This window comes from Bombus pascuorum, chromosome 2, assembly GCF_905332965.1.
Source record: "Bombus pascuorum chromosome 2, iyBomPasc1.1, whole genome shotgun sequence".
NCBI classification, from domain to species: Eukaryota; Metazoa; Arthropoda; class Insecta; order Hymenoptera; family Apidae; genus Bombus; species Bombus pascuorum.
Window position 1 is genome coordinate 8,200,692 of NC_083489.1, and position 19,004 is coordinate 8,219,695.

The following is a 19,004-nucleotide window of genomic DNA, read 5'->3' on the forward strand; positions in this document are numbered from 1 at the left end:
GGATTAACCGTTGTTGGAATGGGGAGAGGAGAGGATGACTATCTGGCGTTATATGCTGAGACGATGATGGAATGTCCAACTAAGATTATTGAAGATAATATGGTAGCGTGGGTGGTAGTTGGGTGATGAAGTTTAAGAAAAGTTCATCTGTGAAACGAGCCGTTCAAAAACTACATATATTGATTAACTCCAAAATTGGAGTAAAAATTCCTTTTTTTGAATGTTCGACATTAATCGTGCATCTGGATAATGAGATTAAGAAATCTACGAAAAATGAAGTTGGATCAGTTTGGACTTTGAAAGGCTACGACTGAAAACTAACTATCGATTCCTATAGCGAGTCTACTGTTTGGAAATCTCTGTCGGCTACAAAATTTATAAATAATGAAAGCTACTTGTCTCCTTTCGCTATATATATTCTCTCGAGAGTGGAGACTCGCACGGAGGGTGTATCAACGATTCTGTATTCACGTTTCAAGCAAGTAGTATCTTGTTGAGAGAAAGAAACACGAACGTCGTATTGTGGAAAAGCGTCGTGAGACGGTTTTCCGCGTGGAGGACCGAGAAGGGGTCGTCTAACCGCGATATTAAATAAAAGAAGAGCACTCTGACAGAGCAGGCGGCAAGCCGATTGCCGATGGATATACGGCACCTCCTCGCCGCGCGAACACGTACGTTTATTATGGTGTACGGCCATCTACATCGTCGCACCGCAACACCGTCTGCTTGGAAATGCACCACTATTAAAGCGCATCCCTCGCATCCTTCCCGACAACGTCGCGCACGGCATTCGTTGATATGCAGACGATGACACGCTTTCCGGTTCCGGCAGATTTCGCACTCCCGTCTCGTATGCCGCGAAGCTGCTGGATCTTCTCGCGTAAATCCTCCGAGGGTAGCTCCGAGAGACGTACCGGTTTGCAGCTTCGTCCATTTTTCATCGCGCGAAAAATACGCGAGCGGTCGTTATCGCCTGCTCAGAGAGGAACATTTTTCCCGGTTGTTTTATTAATGGATGATGTTTCAAAGTTTCCCGCTACTATCATCCGCGTTCGTAGGAATTCCTTTCTGAACTTGATTGTCCTTTGTCTCTTTTTACCGGATGTTTTTATTTCGATAAAAATTGAAACGATAAAACCTTCGTTGCTTCTATTTCTAGAAAGGATATTTGTTATCGGGATAATGATGCAAGAGAATCCTCAATAGTTTCAATTTCATTCTACGGTACATTGAACGAAATTTTTCATACGAGCCGATTGAAGAAAAAAGTTCTCTAGAATAGCAATATGATATTGTTTGACAGCGTGTCGCGCTCGTAAATCCCTGCCGCGTCGCCTAAGGTTGGATTTTCGATCAGAATTTCCGTAATGTGGCCCAGGTGGAAGTTACGCGAGGAATCAGGACACTCGGTGTTCCACGAAAAAAGCAGGAGATTCAGTTACGTACAGGCAGTTACTGAACAGGCTTGTGACTTTCCATAAAGGTGAACAAGGGGGTGTTAGTACCGGGGATGAAGTCCCCACGGTGAAAAGTTTTCTCCCCGCTTTGGAAACACGATCGGACGATACATCGCTGGTACGTGCGGAGTATATCGAAGCTGGCACCAGTTAACGTCGAGTTTTGTGCATACGCGATGCAGCGAACGAAAAACCTCCGCAGGCTGGTGCACGTGCGCTCTACGTTCTGCATATGCGCCGTATGGTCGATCATGGTTCCCCGAACTTCCCGTTACAGGGAATAATTCATTTTCTTTCTCTCATTTCCTTTCTTCTTCGTGCCTTGCTCTCTGCCACGCTCGCTCCCTCTTCCTCGTCAACTCGATGGTCTTTTTTCTGTTCTTTCCCGCAGTTCAAGGGCAAATCGGAGCTGACACACGACGTACGAGCTAACTTGTAATCGCTTCACGGCCCCACAGTTCAAAAAGACACACTTCTCTCCCTTTCTACTTGGCTTCACATCCTTCGGAGACAATGTGGCGTCTGTCTTCGAGTAGCGGTGTGGAAGATGCGACGTTGCGCTAAAATTCAACCGTGTCCTCGCTACTTCCGTCTCTTTCTTCCCCTCTGTTCTACACAGTCGTCGTTTGTTCGACAACAATAGCAGAAATTTCGTTCTTTTCCCGCGTCTTTCTTCATCCACCCTCCGTCGGCCGCTTTTTATCCTGGCACACGTATCTGTTCGAGCGACTCCTGCAAATCACATTAACGTCAACCGCGTGACGTGTTTTCCTGTTTTGCAAGCGAGACGACGACACAACACTCGCTTATGAATAACGCTCCGCCGACCAGCGTGCTCCTCGCAAAGCTTTATGATCCGCGATTTCGACTGGCTTAGCTCGATCGTCTTCATCGTGCGTGGATCATCCGACCTCGTTCTCCGTGTACTCATTTCCATCTCTCTCTTTCTATCTTACCTCCTGACTTTCTCGTTGTCCTTTTCGTCCTTCTTTCCTCTGTTTCTCGTCCCTTGATTCGCCACGGTCCTCTCTGCATGATCTTCGTTCCACACGCGAATCCGAAGGATTACGATGTGCTTGTTTACGTACAGAATTATGCAATTGAAGCACCGCTCGACTGTGTGGTTATTTCATGCGTGAAAGTAACGCCAGGAGTACCGGTCGCATAACAATGTTGAATACGAAATAGCGCGGTGTGAGCACGAAGATGCGAAATCTCAGTGTCAGAACCGAAACGCTCCAAGGGTTATCGTTTGATGTGGCTACGCTTCTGCCCGTGTTTCAGGCAATTGCTCGAAAGCCAACCATCGAGAAAAACAGATTCGAACCGATTGATACAACTTTCTCAACATTTTGCCTGTTCTCTTTTGATTTTCGTTGCCATTTCGCTCCGTGTTTTGTTATTTGATCATTTGGTCGCTACTTTGAAACGTTATTTATACTAATTTCGTAGACGATAGACTTAGAAACGAATACTACGTCTTTTTCTCCGCTTTGTTCGTGACTTCGAATGTCCTTGGTTATGCAACCATCGATTTCTTTCTGCATCTTTTTGTACAACTATCCAATTGTTTCTTCAGCGAGGTAGTAAATAACACAGTTGAAAGCATTTGTTCCTATCTTGCATTATATGCCGTATTAAAGCGTGTCCCTTTTTATCTGCCTCCTTTTCATCTTTCCCGTTATAAATGCGACGTAGAATCCGCTTTCCATGACCACAAAAATACCAGTTTTCTTTCAATCGTTATTTTCTCGTACAAACGTGGCCATTTGAAACCGCGCTTGCAGCCCTGCAATGTCCATTTGAAAACCAAAAGCCAAGAAAGGAGAGGGACGAAAAACCACGTTGTATGCATGTGGAAAAATTATTTCCGTTGCGCCAAAATGGATCGTTCGTCGAGGCCTTGAAAAGCACGTTCCGCGACTAGCTGGTCGAGCTTCGCAAAGTAAAGTTCCGCGATTAAAAAACTTCTCCTCGATAGAAATCGTCATATTGCTGCAACGAGCCTCCCGTAAAAACGCGCAGGGAAGGACAAAAAGAACAATTACATATTAATAAGCGAGCGGAACCTTGTCGATCTTTACCGTTCACCACGACTAACCGGTGAATTCGATTCGTATCGGATAACCAGCACCGGAAACCTCTTTTTCTCATGCAAACGAGCAATTAGTCGTACGTGCCTTCGCGATTGAGTCACGATCGCAGCAGGTACGGGGGAACACGCGAAAGGGAGCTGACGCGATGACGAGCACAGCCAGGACGACGAGAGAAGCGACTTGGCGCGCGAGCGATCGCGCGCACGTATACGCATGGGCCGATTGCGCAACCGGCAGTGGCGCGCGTAGCATCCGGTAAGTAATTTTAGATGCGTTGGTATGCGCGCGTGGTCAGCCAGCGAGCCGCCCTGTGTTGCGGAGAGCTGCACCAGGAAAAGGGGAACAATGCTTTTCCCGTTCGAGACCGGGATCGCTCGTTGATTGCACCATCATTGTGGTGATTGTGAGAATAATTGATAAATGGAATTCTTCTGGGAGATTGCGCAGAGGATGCTTTGGTGTTGGATAATTTTAGAAAGCTGTAGGTTGTGGATTATTTTACTACACACGAAGAATGTAGATGATAATGAAGGAATGCAAAATGATGATAGCCGACCATGAATCAAATGCTATTTTGGTATGCAGAAACGCTCACTCATGAAAATTTATTATCTTAAAAGAATTTGGAATTGGAAAAGGTTTTATGAATTATAGAATCGAAAAGGTTAAGGGAAAAAATTTACCACGTGAACATAAACTGCGAACAAAATTTCGAGCCTTATGTAGTAAAAATAGAAATCGGTAACCACTAAAGTTCTTTGGCAAAAAAGTTAAACAAAGAATAAGGTAGGCGCCGCAAATAAACAAGGACAAAAATGATAAAGCAATCGTCGGCGTAATGTCGTGCACGTACTATCGTTTGCTCGATCGCAACTATATCGCGTGTATAGGACAAGAAACGTGCCTGCTGTTTGATCGTCCGTAAATCGAGTAATGCTTTCACGTCGACCTAGTAACGGAACTTTTCGGCGCAATTGTTTCACCGCACTCGATAACAGTGATGCTTCAATATTTACTCCAGAAGCGAAACCAATTAACGAATGAGGAATGAAAAAAAGAAGGAAAGAAGCGAGACGAGAAAGGAACAGGAGGGAAGCGGGTAAGAGCGGTCGGCTACATTCATTGTCAGCGAACAGCAGAAAAAAGAAACAGAGCACGCGGAATACGAGTCAATAGAGCGGAAGATGGAATTTCCACTTCGCTATAGAAAAAGTGAAACTAGTTCCCACGCGAGCGACGATAAAATATTAATGCTATCGATTGCACTGTGAAAATGCAAGAAAAAAGTCGCTACAAAATCAATTTTTTTTTGAGCTTCACCGCATATTGCATACGTGAGAGAAGACAGCTCGTGATTTATCGGTATTGCGATAAGAAACAGAGGATACAGTCTCCACGGTGGTGACACGCTTCACCGGATTCACAGAAAGTCCCCACGATTGATATACGCGATAGACAATCTGCATGGCTCGAATTTTCCTTTGATTTCATTCACTGTTTCTTGCGTGCTGCTTTCGGTTGCAACTTCGGTGGCAGAAACGCAGAAGTTCGCGCGCACTTTTCATGGTCGAACTACAGTGACGCGAGCAACTGGTTGCATCGATGACCACGAGCTTCGACTGTGGGAAATGACGGAAGTTGGAATGCTCGTGTATCCGTTAGCGTGTTTCGTAAGCACGAATTAGATGATAAAGGTTTTCAAGCGTGCGACGGTAGAATTAATTCCGCTAGTTGGTAACAGATACAACAGGAAAATATATCTCTCGATTATTTAAATATCTTGTCAGATCATCTCTTTTCTCCGATCTTTCTGCATCGATGAATTTAACGATATTCTCAACGATAGTTAAAGGAAGTGGCTCGATACTGAGAAAAAATTGTCTTCCTAAGACATACGTACGAAGCAAACATCGTAGACATTCTAATCGATGACAGTGATGTCGTGCTCTCCTATGAATCATGGCATGACGGCTAAACGCATAGCGCAGTAAACCGCAACGTCTGTTTTGAAAGTTAATCGCTACGATGCAGCATTGAAATTCGTAATACGTGGCAGAGAGCCACATCCATCGCATACGAAGTTTCGATAAGTGGTCGACAAAACTACGACCGTCAAAACCGCATAGAAAACTCCGTATCTAGAATGCTAGATGCTCGCAGAAATCCACGTCGCGAATAGCTGTAAGCGAAAGGGATTGCGCACGAAACCGAATCGTAGCAAATATTTATATAGAAACTGCAACCGAGAAGCGCCGCGCAACATTTACCATTTTTCTCCTAAATCCACGTATATGCGTCTGTTTCCACGATACAGTAAATCCAACAAATTCACTTTACCATTTGTACGTATAAGTGAATATTCATGGATTTTTACGCGATGTAAATATTCATAAATTGGCCCAGCTAGACTGTTTGTCGAGCAAAATAACGAAACGTCCGATTAAAATAATCGCTACGCTGAATTATTTTTCCAGGAAATTTAATATGCAAAGCCTGGATGGTACGCGTGTGATCGGTACGCGGTTGCTGAAACTTGATTTCAGAGAAGCGGGCAGGTTAACGCCGAAGAACGACTCGATGACGAGTTGGATTTTAAATCTAGGCTAGAGTCGATACCCGTTCGACGAGAACTACGCGGTAAGAGGACCAGCCACCGGTAATATCCGGACTGTTTTCACGTTCTACGCGACAACTTTTAGCGGAGCAATGTAATCTCGCTGTGGTACGTGTCAAGCACCGTGCGATAAGACATGGAACGTTACGATAATTGAATACACAATTGTTTCGACCGATACCGAAACGCGGCGTGAAAACAGTGGTGCACGATGGTTTCGCAGCAGGTAGCCTGGAAATACGTCCGTTTAAACTCGAATCGAATGTTTTTCAATCGAAAATCCGTGTTCATCGAGATTGATTCGAAGAAATTCCATCAAAGATGAACTTGTTCTATTGCAGACTTGCTCATCGGATACACGATGAACGTATTTTCCTTTACAATTGGCGCATGTTATTCGAAATTCTTGTAAAACTGTGGTCGGATTGCAGTGGGTTTGCAGTCCAACACGCTCTCGTTCTTTTCAACAACGAATACTTCTCTGTTCGTGGAAACGCGACGAAGTTTCTAGATACTTGGCTTACTAGAGGCTTTTTGAAGGACTCTGCGGTACTGACCCACGGTGGATTCCACTTTTAAACAATCGACTTATTTTTCTTTCCGCTGTTCTTTTTTTTTTTTTCAAGTTTATCCAGTGTGCTCGAACGAGAAGAATGCGAGGCATTTGCGAATCTGCGAATCCAGGGGCGCTTGTTCTAGAAACACTTACGCGCAACGCGCCGAGAGAATGGAAAAAGAGGTCGAAACTGTTACGGCAATTGTGTGTGCGCGTTGTAAAGATAACGACGCTCTCATGGCAATACCTGCACGGTTATCATTAAGACCAGCACCGGTTGAAAACGTTACGCGACCGAGAGACGCTGAGGTTGTTCGTCGGCGACGCCAGGCATCCTACATTTTCGTCCGGTTCCAGTTTGCTTACGCAACTTTCGCGGATGTACAGTAATGCACACACACGATACAAAGGGAAAGAATCGCTGGGAAAAAGAAGAGGAGCGTCGTGGAACGCGCACCATTTCTGCCGCGTGGAATTCGAGGATCGTAAACAGTTGACATTCGCTGCGATTTATGCGACTATGAATGGCTGACATTTGAATATTACGCAGATTTCTTCGACGAGCGCAGTCACGGCTATGCTCGCGGCGTGTTACTGTTATGACTGCCATTATATAGAATTTATTCGTTGTACCGTTACACGGAGTGTTCGTTTACAACGGTGGCGTCCAATTTTCATCGCGATGCGACCGACGATAATGAGGAAGGCGCCCGTGCCAGGTCCAAATTCAGACGAACTCGTTTGAGCATCAATTTCGTCGTCAAAGATCCTTCTCGCACGTATATATGTAAATACATATTACATTTAAAGCATACGTGAATATTATGACAATCAGATGGATACAGGTTTATGGTAATTAAGTGAGAAAAGGCTATTTTATAAATCGTACGACCAATGCGATCAAGAAGCGATAAAAAGAAGAAAAGATTGTACGCTGGAACCGGTTGTGTAACGCTTTACGCGGTGTAGTAAAGATGATTCATATCAAGGAGGCACGCATTTTCTGAATGACCTATAGAAACCTGTATTTGCTTGCGTGTATACCTACATGTATTCAGAATTGTTCAACACGGCCATCTTATATCACAGAGGATCTTGCGTCGTAGTGACTGGTTTTTGCATTTCTTTCCTCCATCCTTTTTTTTTTCTTTTTTTTAGCTCCGACGATGATGTCATATTTCATGGCTCGTTTCTCCTACCTGTGACTGAAAACCTCTTAAAGAACGCGTGAACACCTAATCATTCTCGACGTTCGATATCCTGTTTTTGCCTCGGTGAATGAATTTAAAAATTACGACTTGGCATGTTTACGAGGAAAACGCTTGACGCCATTCCTCGAAACGATTCTCTTTTTTTTTAAATTTGTGTTAATGGCGAAACACACGATGACATCATCGGTAACGAGAGTCATTGTTCAAACACACGACTCACTTGTTTCATTGACTGATTCATTAGTCTTGTCAGCTGTATACATTCTACGATCAAGCAAATCCAATCATCTCGCGACATCAGAAAAGCTACTACTGTTCAATGAATTGTCTTTTTCTCGTCAACGTGACGGTATCGATAATTGACGGATTAGTCACGGTCCGGTGACTCACGATTTCTGGAATATCGACATTGATATTTGCGACACGAATACACAAGGATCATACGACGAACTAATCGCCTCGGAAACGCATTTTTGTTAATCGAGGACATCGGTTCTTTCAAACTTTGTCAATTCGATTCTCTTGAACTTGAAAACAACGATCAAAGTTTCTACATAGATATGTTTAACGAGATCGTCAGAATTCTTTTACGCAGCGTACAACAGGAAACGCGAACTCGTTCGCCGACTACGATCATCGCAAGATATCGCCTCGTTGTTCGAAACACGTGTGCCAGCTATCGCGCCACGGTTTTAATAAATAGACGCTCTCGACTGCGACAAGATACGCGGCGCGTGTACGAGTTTATGCGCTCAATCTTCTGCAACGCGAGGCATGGAAGGTATATAAAGTACTTAAATTGAAAAAGAGCAGCGATCGAAGGCATGTTAAACCAGATACACGCGATGTTCTCTCGATGCTGATAGGAGACACGAGGCGGCATCCTTATATTGCGAAGTATAATTTAATAGAAACATTATGCGTGCAACGGTAATTGGAAAATGTTTCTTGCGAATGAAACTTGTCAGATCGAAACATTTATGTATTCTAGTAACGAAATGGATTTTGAATGTTTGTCAAAATTCCAAAGCCGTGTAACGTGACAAGGGTTGACGAACCCTCGCGACACTAACCCCGTCTTGCTCATCGATTCTGCTTCATAGTACTGGGATTTCGTAGTTCCAATCAGACCAACGCGCGTCCACCAGTCGAGGCAAAAGCAATTTGCAAATAGGTTCGACAGTGTAGGTTGACGCGGGGGTTGAACGGCGTCGCATCGGATTCGCGTGACACGCGGGTCCAGGAACGATACGCGAGATCCATCGCGGATATCCACGTCAAAATACTAATTAGTCGTTGGACGGACCCTGCGCGCGTTCTCTACTCTGCTCCCGCGGTCACGCTCAAGTATTCACCCCTCTACGATGACGCATCGATCATTGATTCCAATTCGGATCTGATTTTACCGACTGTTTCGTCCAGAAATTGGATTTTCCAGTTTCCACTGGGAGCGCCAGAGAGGATCATTGTGCCATGGGTTTAAAGGGTGCCGCGCTAGAAGGGCTGTTACCGATACTTCGTTAAATATTAAGCATCCTCCACGCGGACATAGGGCTCGATAATGAGCCCCTGTACGCGCGTTGCTCTCTGTTTGTTCCTGAAACGAAATTTCATTGGTTAGCGATCGGTGGATCAGCTATTTTTGCGGCAAAAAGAAAATAAAAGAAAAACATTACTTTGTTAGTTAAACTCACTTTGATGGTGGTACCCTTTCGGTGCAATGTTTTTTAGTTTACATAGTGGTGCTCACAATGAATTGTAAAATTTCATGATTATCGTATTGCACGAAATTTTTCCGAAAACGAAAGAGAGATTCTAGAAATTCTAGATTCTGACTATTACATTTGTTATTATTCAGTTTTTTTTTTTTATAACGATAGCTGCCAATTTTTATACAAATGTAATATCTGTAGAATACTCTTGAATCGTATTAATTTTTTCTGGAAGGATGACACCGATTCGAATCGACGTTTTTATCAGAAATCCTTGATGAAAATATCTGCTCGCGTGTTGCACAGCTAGCGAAACATTCGCAACAAAGAATCATTTTCCAAATAAGTGTATTTGTGTCGACGCATTTACGATAATCCAATAAGGTCGGGAGCGAATTCAGCGGCGTTGGTTCTCGCGTCCTTTGCAAGGATTTCCAGCAATAATACTCCGGCCTGTTAAAGCGATCGCCTAGGAGATTATCCGTAATTGCTAATAGACCGAATAGTCGGTCGTGATATTAGGTAAGTACCAACGTTTACATTGCCGCCGACAGTAATACGATGGAAATTCGCGGTAACGAGACGAAGAGAGGGGAGACCTCGTTCCTTTAGAATTCCATCGAATTGCCTCGAAATTATAATAATAGATTTCAACGAATCCTTTTACTCTTCGTTAATTCTCAGTTTCTTTCATCTTCGCTTCCAATTTTCATTCAAAAGCGAAAATTCTAAACGTATCATGCAGAGAACCGTTACAAGAGAACACATTACTTTATGTAAAAGTAAAATTATGAAATTCTAGCTTGAAAATTTTTATTAAGAAAATGCTTGAAACGGAACCACAGCTTTCAGATTAAAAGTTATACTATTTGAGTTGCCATTCACGATTCGCGAAAACTTGCAAGCAAGGAACGTTAAGAAACTGCCAGAGATTAAGCCAACGTCGATCTTCCTGATCCGAGAATTTCGGAAGACGAAGCTCCTTACCCGTTTCGAAACTCGAGCGTTTCAACGACGAATTGGAACGCGCAGTTCCCGTTGCTATACGTAATCCGCGATCTACAGGAGTTACGCTCGCGGCGTCCTTGCGAACGATAATCGCTCGAGGAAACGCTCAAGCGCGATTATGCAACCGTAACTCGTGTTCGATATCACCGTTTGTTACGTTCGCGATCTCGTTTCGATTTTTTATGGTTATTCTGCGAACAACAGGGAGTATAAGCTCGAAGAATTGCGGATGATTATTTTCACACGTTGTTTCTGTCCTGCTATCGGAAGGTTCCGTACACTTCTTAAGTTTCGATCGATGAACGAAACGTTCGGTTCCACGATGAGGCTATTGTTCTCCGATGGTGTTGATTCGATGCGTTTTTCACGCGGTTGGTGGTCGACGATGAATAGAAAGGCAGGAATTATTATTCCAACGGCGGATAATCAAGAATTAACCATCATCGGAATACCGTTCTTCAAAGTATTGATACTGGATTCGCTCGACGTCATATTCAACGGCGCACAATGTTACAAATGAATATCATTTACGATTCTATTGGCTGTCTGACGAACTATAGATCGGAATAAAACAGCAAAGTGCTCCCGCTCATCGAACTATGTCTTCTTTCCCAGTTTCCATCGATATTGCCTTTATCGGCGAGAATTACCATAATTCACCTACATTTTCACAGACGCGTTTTAAGACGGTCGATAAGCGCCAACTCTGGCGTAAAGTAAACGCTCGCATCCGACGAGCTACGAGTGCTACCTCTTGCTCGCGTTCGTCAGAAAGTCGCGTTTTTTTTCCACGTTTATCGCGGATTCTTATAACCTCGCGGTCTTATCCGTCATTTTCAGCCGCAGGTGATTTCTTCGAAAGCTAACCGACGCGCTGAGCTCTCGTCGTTAACAACCACGGCGCCCCTTAATTGCGCGGCTCGACACACTTCTTACTATAGTTAATCGTATAACATGCCACGTTATGGCCTCGTATTTACGTAATCGAAGTTTCATTCATGCTTCTCGGCCGACAAAGAACTCGCCCTTAAAGCGAGAAAACAGTCACGCTTCGTCATCGGCGTATTTTCATTTTGTTTTTCTAGAATCGATTCAAGGACTCGCGCTCGCCATTTATCCTGCACAACTTCTCAGGAAATGCGGTTTCCTTTCGTGGTGAAAATGATATCATTTTTCGGTCCGATCGCTTACGCGCGCGGTTCTAAAACGAGGTTCAGGATGTGGGTTGACCGATAATCCTTGATTGCTTGAAGTTTATGGTTACGATTTCCCAGATAACTTTTATTCTTATTACTCAATATAGTCTAGAAATATACGATTAAAATTGAAGTTTACGGGGTCAAGTAGTTGATATCGAGGATGATACAAGGTGTGCTTTTAAGATGATCACGTGCAATAAACTGAGAGACTCTTGCTAAAAGAAGAAAATTGCTATTTTCCATTGCAACGTGCATTTTATTCCAACATATCGTAAAACACATACAGTACTCCTAAAAAAAAAAAAAAAATAAAGTCGACCTTGACATATTCCTGCCTTTATTATGCCATACTGTATTTATCCAACACACGTGTATTCGTAATGCGTGCACAGGATTCTTTTTCTTATATCATAATTCGATCTTAATTCTCTCATTAAATAGCATTGTTAAGATTCCTCTTGTGCAATTTACCTTTTCGTCAGGAACATGAGAACGCTCGGATGTAAAATTCGCGCGACAAGTTACGCAACCGTGTAAGCAAGAAGAGCAAAGTCGAAGGATCAGGCGGAGGATCGGACGATTAGGCGATCGAGCGGCCAAGCGAGCAACCAGTTTCCTCATCGACGTGACATAACCGTTGCGAATCAATTACGGTGTGGAAGCCCGTTGAAATCGCTTCTGGCATATTCCGTTCGAATCGACCGGCGACATCCGCCGTTCTGACGCCGAAAGCCGATCGCGTCGCGCGTACAAACACAAACGAGGGTGCGCGCGCGCCCATGCAACCCCCGTCAACGCATATACGATATCCTTGAGTAGACTTGGCCTGTATGGCGGGCAAATATTTACCGGCATATTTCGGAGATCGTTAATATTGGCTCTCGCCAATACCCTCGTATTGATCTCGCGCGAGCTAGGCTTATATAATCCAAAGGTCGTATCACTTCGCGACGATTATCGTTGATTCCGTATCTGAAAATACTAGTCGAGGCGGTTTTGCGAACGCGTTTGCGGTTTTCATTCGCAGAGATTCCGAGGCTGACGCTTTTGGCGAATTAGCGATGGAGTGCGTGTTTAGTTTGTACGTTACGTGTTATCGTTGGCGTTTAAAGTATGTACATCTCGGAAGCACGTGGATTGAATTGAATTATATTTGGATGGCTGTGGAATATTACACGGCGTAATTTTAATCAAACTTTCGCAACGTTTAGCGGTTTACGTTAACGTTAAACTCGTACAAGAGAAATCCGTGTATAATTCGACTGGTTAGAGTAGTTATCAGATATACCTTACTAGGATGTAATTTCGAAAGGAAACGTAACCGCAGGCAAAAAATTTTCCAGCGGAATATCCCAAAGAACGTCTTATTACCGGTAGACCACCGCGTAAGCCGCGTAATTTTAATTAATTTAGAAGTTAGCACGTTCCGGCCGCGATACTCGGGTCGTAACATCCATTCTGTCCATTACGATTAATTAGCCTCCGTGCAGACGAGCCATTTGTGTGTTCCACTTTGATTCGAAGAATACTTAATGGGGGGTGCTTGGTTCATTAAGCCGATGCGCTGTACAACAATAATTCACCTTGCGATACCACCTCTGGCATACCATGGCTATACCACGGCTATAATGCTACAGCAGAGATGCATAAGAAAAAAAGGGATAACTTGTAAATACCCGACCCTCATTAAACACAGTTTCGTTCCTCCCGTTTAATACGTTTTAATAACCACCGCTACGCAACGCGATATGCTAATCGACGCTAGAAATTTGCAATTACATTCCCTCCTAATTACCGGACTGCGTACGCGAAGCTAAAGGGTCTCGTCGAACTTAGCCGCGTTGAAAGCTGAATTTTACTCCCGTAATCTGCAAATCCAGCAATTTTACTCCAAAATGAGAAAATATCGAATTTACGCCAACGAATTAATATCGCGATAACGATAAAATGGTTGCATCGTTTTCCCACGCTTTCAATTGGTCAAAGATCGAAATCGTCTCTGCCACGAATTTGCGTTCGTTTTGATCCAACAGGAAGTATAAAAAGTCAAACGGACAACTGAAGAAATTTGTGGATCTCTTAGCTTATCGGACAATCTCGATTAAAAGCAACGTTTATTGTTACACGCACCAGGAGTTCGCCATCGATAGTATCCAGAGAGAACACGAATGTAAGTGGCGGAAGGCAACGTAGGAGAGGTGGACCTGCATCCACCGCTTCCGGAAGCAACCACGCGCAAAGGAATTCCGTTCACGGGTATGTCACCTCGGCGCAACGTATCATTACGAGTTTCGTTCATGTCGCAGAGTTATTATGAGGATCCTATTTCATTGAATGTCACGTATTACAGATTCTCCCTGTAAATACAACGTTCTTTGTTTGACGAGCAAAGTACAGTAGTTAGTCTTCTTTTGTTCGGTATTGTTCGTTGCTTATTTTCAGGCTTATTTTATTTCCTCTGTTTCCATCGAGTAAACATTACCGGCATTTTACGATTTTCATTTTTACTCTTCAATTTCACGAGAAATTCTTAACTTTTTATTCTTTTCCTCTAAACAAAACTACTCATTTGTCGATGATATTAGGCCAATTGAAATTCAAGGTAAAGTTACCAATTGACGATCACTAATTTTTCGATCTAGAAATCATGGTATCGACCTTCTCCATAAAATCCTACTCACCTGCATCTGTAATATCGTACGGTGTAAAATTCCCATTCCGCGTTGCCAAGAACGACATAACGAGAATAATCGTAACGGTGTTCAGCGATTTCTAATTGCGAACGGGTACGATGTTGCAAGCGGCGCGACGCGTCGGTTAAGATAAAACGGCGGACGCGCGTCGCCGGAAACGGCGGTGGCTGCATTTAAATTCAATTATACAGGTGTTGTCGGCTGGCTACGTAAAAATCCACATTAAACGCGACATAAATTATGAAACGGAGTCGCGGCTAGCGATATAGAGAAAAAGATGAATAACGTGGAACGCTAAGTTCGCGGCACGCTGAACAACGAGTGCGGTGCACTTTACGGGCAGTAACTAACTCCTGACATTTATTTCAACGGTTCGTACACCGGGGTTTATCCGTCTTTTACGGCCACTCGTTGGCTGTCGCTCTTTTTCGTATTCCCCGTGGGAGATGAAAGTAGAGGATGCCTGTTTTTCGTCGCACCGGCTACCACATAAATATCGACGAATATATGTACATTGTCCCTTTCCTTCTGACACCTCTCAGAATATTTGTTCATCGTCTATTCACCTTTCGTCAATTTTATACCATTCATTTGCTTTTTTATCTTTACGTGTCTTAGTTTCATGCATGTTACGCGAGCGATTTTTGTGAGAGATCAGAGTTATTAACTATTAACCCGTATCACGTAGGTACCGATCAACTTCACAAAATGAAAATTACAAAGAAGCAATGGTATGAAAATATCGTTCTTCAAAATTCGTCTGAGAATTTACGATTCTTTGTATTAATTATGTACTTGGGTACAACAGAAGCTCGCACTTAGTTAATTTGACTTCTGAAAGACACGATCATGTTCCTGTTTCAGCGAAAATTAACATGAACTTTGCCAAAAGCGCCTGAATGTTTTTAGTAACAGCAAAAAAATATGTATACCCAAAATCTACAGCTTTAACATATTTGGTGCATTCGGTGTCAATTATGTGTTACTGCCGTTTAAACGGTAAAAGCTCTACGTTTTATGATCGTTGCACGAATTGCAATGGCATGTTCTCGAAACGTTGTATGAACGTCGTTAACCGATTACGTTAAATTGGTGTGTAAGGACTCGTTGAAACTAGTGCAACTTTATTCTCGTTCGACGAATACCTTCGTGGAACGCGTTGAAAGCGTTTTAAACGGATTAAATCGAATTAGAATACGCCACCGCGGAATTTGACTCCGGGTTTCATCGCGAACCCTGCAAAGCTCATCTGTCTTTGTTAATTTCACCAATCAAGGCCGGACAATGGATCGATTGCATCCAGATAGTACAAATACGTACAATGGGACATCTCAACAGGCGAACCCTTTGTCGATGAAAGTCCGTTATATTGTTCGATGGCCGGCCTTTTGAATTCTCCGTACGCGAAAGCAATGACCAACGTAACCAGTGGAACGCAAACTGGAACGTATGATTATCTACCTGCTAAAAATTCGCGTTTTGCGCTTATTTCGAAAACCTGAACCTGAATTACCTGATTGCGTGTAAACGAGTTAATCATCCATATCGAAACTGTGGAATTAGTTATTCCACGTTTCTCTTCTCTTATTTTTCAAAGTCCGTTATCCCGATCCAATGAATGATTTGAGTGCAATTGCTAAATTTCCAGCTCCGTGTCATATAAAATATAACAAATTCTTTTTACGACTAATATTTAAATTGTAATAGAAAATTCGGTAAGATGTTAAGTCTATGTTATACATCGCCCGCGGTTCAGCGGAAGAACTTGCACGGAACCGTGTAATTAATTATATTCGTGTAACGCACGCACACGTATGACGTACGTTGGTGTCAGCTATGTGTGTATGCATGCGTGCACACGAACGTTTTGTAACTTGTCCCGCACAGAAACGCGTCTGTTCAGCTTGTTCTACGAGCGAGCGGCGAGTCCTGGCAACTTCATGCTCACCCGCTATACTTTCCAAAGGGTAACTAGGATGAGTATCATAACGCGTTTAAATATCCCACCAACCTAATTACAGAAAGTAGATCTATTTTCCAAATGTTAGTTCGTTGCTCCGTTTTCTCCGGTCATGTTAGTTCGGCATTCCGATTCGTTATACACTGTAACGTGATTTCGTTGTTTGTTTAGTATCTTCGACCTAGTCTTATACGAAATGCTCGTACGGCGAATAGAGTAACGGTTTAACCAACGTCACGACTAATGCTATTCTATCGCCGGCATTAGAGTTATAAATCCGATGTTGGTTACAGAAGGCGGCGTAGTCCACTCGGGATAATCCTGTAATCGCGTGGTACGAATGAATTTAAGGCGGAGATCCGTATAAGCCCTCATTATAATGTCTTTTTACTAGTTTACGTAAAAGGATATGAAAGTCGACGCGGTTGAACGTTTCCTCTGGCCATTTTTATAGGCACGAAGGGGCAGAATTTAAAAGACATAAGCGCCTTGAACAAAGATAAATAGCTGAGCAGTGGGCGTTCTTACTTCGTGAAACGCGAAGTGTCTCCTTTATAATCCTTCATAGATTTATACAAATTTACAAAGATACTTAAATGCGTACGTAATGTACCGAAGGTACAATAGTACTTCATTTATCTCAACTCCACTTAATTGAGCGAAATTTTAGTCAATGTCCGATCAGTTGAACTACTACCGACTGAATTCACTCGTCTGAATACGAAATCTCATTATGTGAACGAAAAATAATAAGTAACAAGTAACCATTTTTTCCTCCTGCCTGTTCTTTCTTCTTTTTGGTTTCGTTCCTCCTCTCCAGCGCACACTCATACAGTTCCCAAAGATATATGCAACTATGCGGTCATCTTCGATGCGATCGTATTGCACCGGCTATGGTATGCACACGCTTGGTAAAAATCTCTCAGACCACCTACGTTGAAATCGTACTGCAGTACCTTAAATTAGAATAATTAAACATGTGTATTTTAATTAGAATCAATTTTATTCTTTATTGAGAAGGTCCTGCGTTTACATGTTTGTTTTATGAATAAAACGTTCGATATCTTGCGTATAAGTGACTATTCATTAAGATCAAAAGTAAAATTACTCTGGTAGTTGGAGATTTCTGTTTGAATACTACTTGATAGGCCACCTAGGGTCAGGGTTAAGCGGATCGTATCTTTCATCCCCCGTCTTTGATCATTTTTTCTTTCAACTACAATATTGCATCCAACGAGCTAATCAGTTCGTTTTGACCTATGTTGAACCCGATCGTTAACAGAAGCGGCGGGATAATCGCTGCAGATAACCATATTCCGGTTTTGCGGCTAATTGAACTGCTGATTGATGTATTATCTTCCGGACGAATCGTTGCGCGGCCCGATTGCCATTTGATCGGTTTCATCAACGGGTCGAGGCAGCGTTCGCCGAGAGAAGAAAACATTTTTAACCTTTCTACGTTTACGCAAACTATGCAGCTCTGCGCCGTACCGTGTTCGTCCAGAGACACTTCATTAGCATCCGTTTATTTACAGTAAAAATAATATCGTCGAGATACTTTGACCGTAGTTGTGTAAATAACGAGAATCTGACGTATACCTGTCCACGTAATGACGATTCAACTAATCAGTGCTGAAAATGTCGATTCGTATACAGCAATAGGACGACCAACTTCAAATGTAATTCATCGCATCTACAGGAAGTATTAATACCACCACGAAATTACCAAAGCTTTCGGTAATCCATATAATACTATTCAATTGGACTAAAATTACAGTAGAGTTTGCGTAAGTGCAAAGATACATTGCTACAAAAATATTAGTTGAGACTTATGAATTTGATTGATTTTTAGTTGGTTTTTAGAAAGTGGAGCTGCTTGTTACGGCAACTCCTTTAATCCTTGGAACTAATTTCTTGGAAAGGGGCTCTGACGTAATACGTAAATGCGTTAGGTATTCGTATCTCACTCGCACTGGACGAAGAAGAGAGGAACACGTGTACCCTTCTCGATAACTGGCCAACCGGATAAGTTCCGAAAATAAACGAATCGGATTCTCCTTGTCGCACAAAAGTTTTAATATCAAACTCAACCTCATTGAACTAGCAATCTCTATCAAACAAGACGTCATTTTCCCATTTCTCTGTACAGCAGGGTCCATAACAATTTCCCAACGACTTTACTTTCCTCTAACGCCAGACTGCCGACCAGAGGAAAACTGCGAGCCGTATTGTCGGGCCACTCGTGATGCTTGTTTCGCAGCCACTCTCGCGAAGCGTCTCTCGAGCGGCTCGTCTCGCGAGAGAAGCATTGAATCGGAGAAGGGAGCGGCAGCCCATCCCCTCGGGGGTGTGCACACGGACAGGAAAAGAGAAGAAGGAGCAACGCGCGCGGCGAAGGAGGGCCGTACTTTGCATTTTTATTGGCACATTACGTCCGCCGCTCCTCGCCACTGTAAGCAAGCGTCAAAACCGTCTTCCGGCGATCGCGGGTACGTGCC

The 19,004-nt window shown here is 43.1% G+C and overlaps 1 protein-coding gene and 1 long non-coding RNA gene across 3 annotated transcripts in view; both read left to right on the forward strand.

Annotated features, from left to right (window-relative positions):
- The window catches only part of LOC132904536 (heat shock 70 kDa protein cognate 4-like), a 59,358-nt gene that overhangs the window by 28,088 nt on the left and 12,266 nt on the right, over window positions 1-19,004 (forward strand). The gene's annotated exons all lie outside the window — the stretch shown is intronic.
- On the forward strand, window positions 4,199-7,816 carry LOC132916326 (uncharacterized). Its single transcript, XR_009660074.1, has 2 exons — window positions 4,199-5,866; window positions 6,028-7,816. It is a non-coding gene; the product is annotated as an uncharacterized LOC132916326 (long non-coding RNA).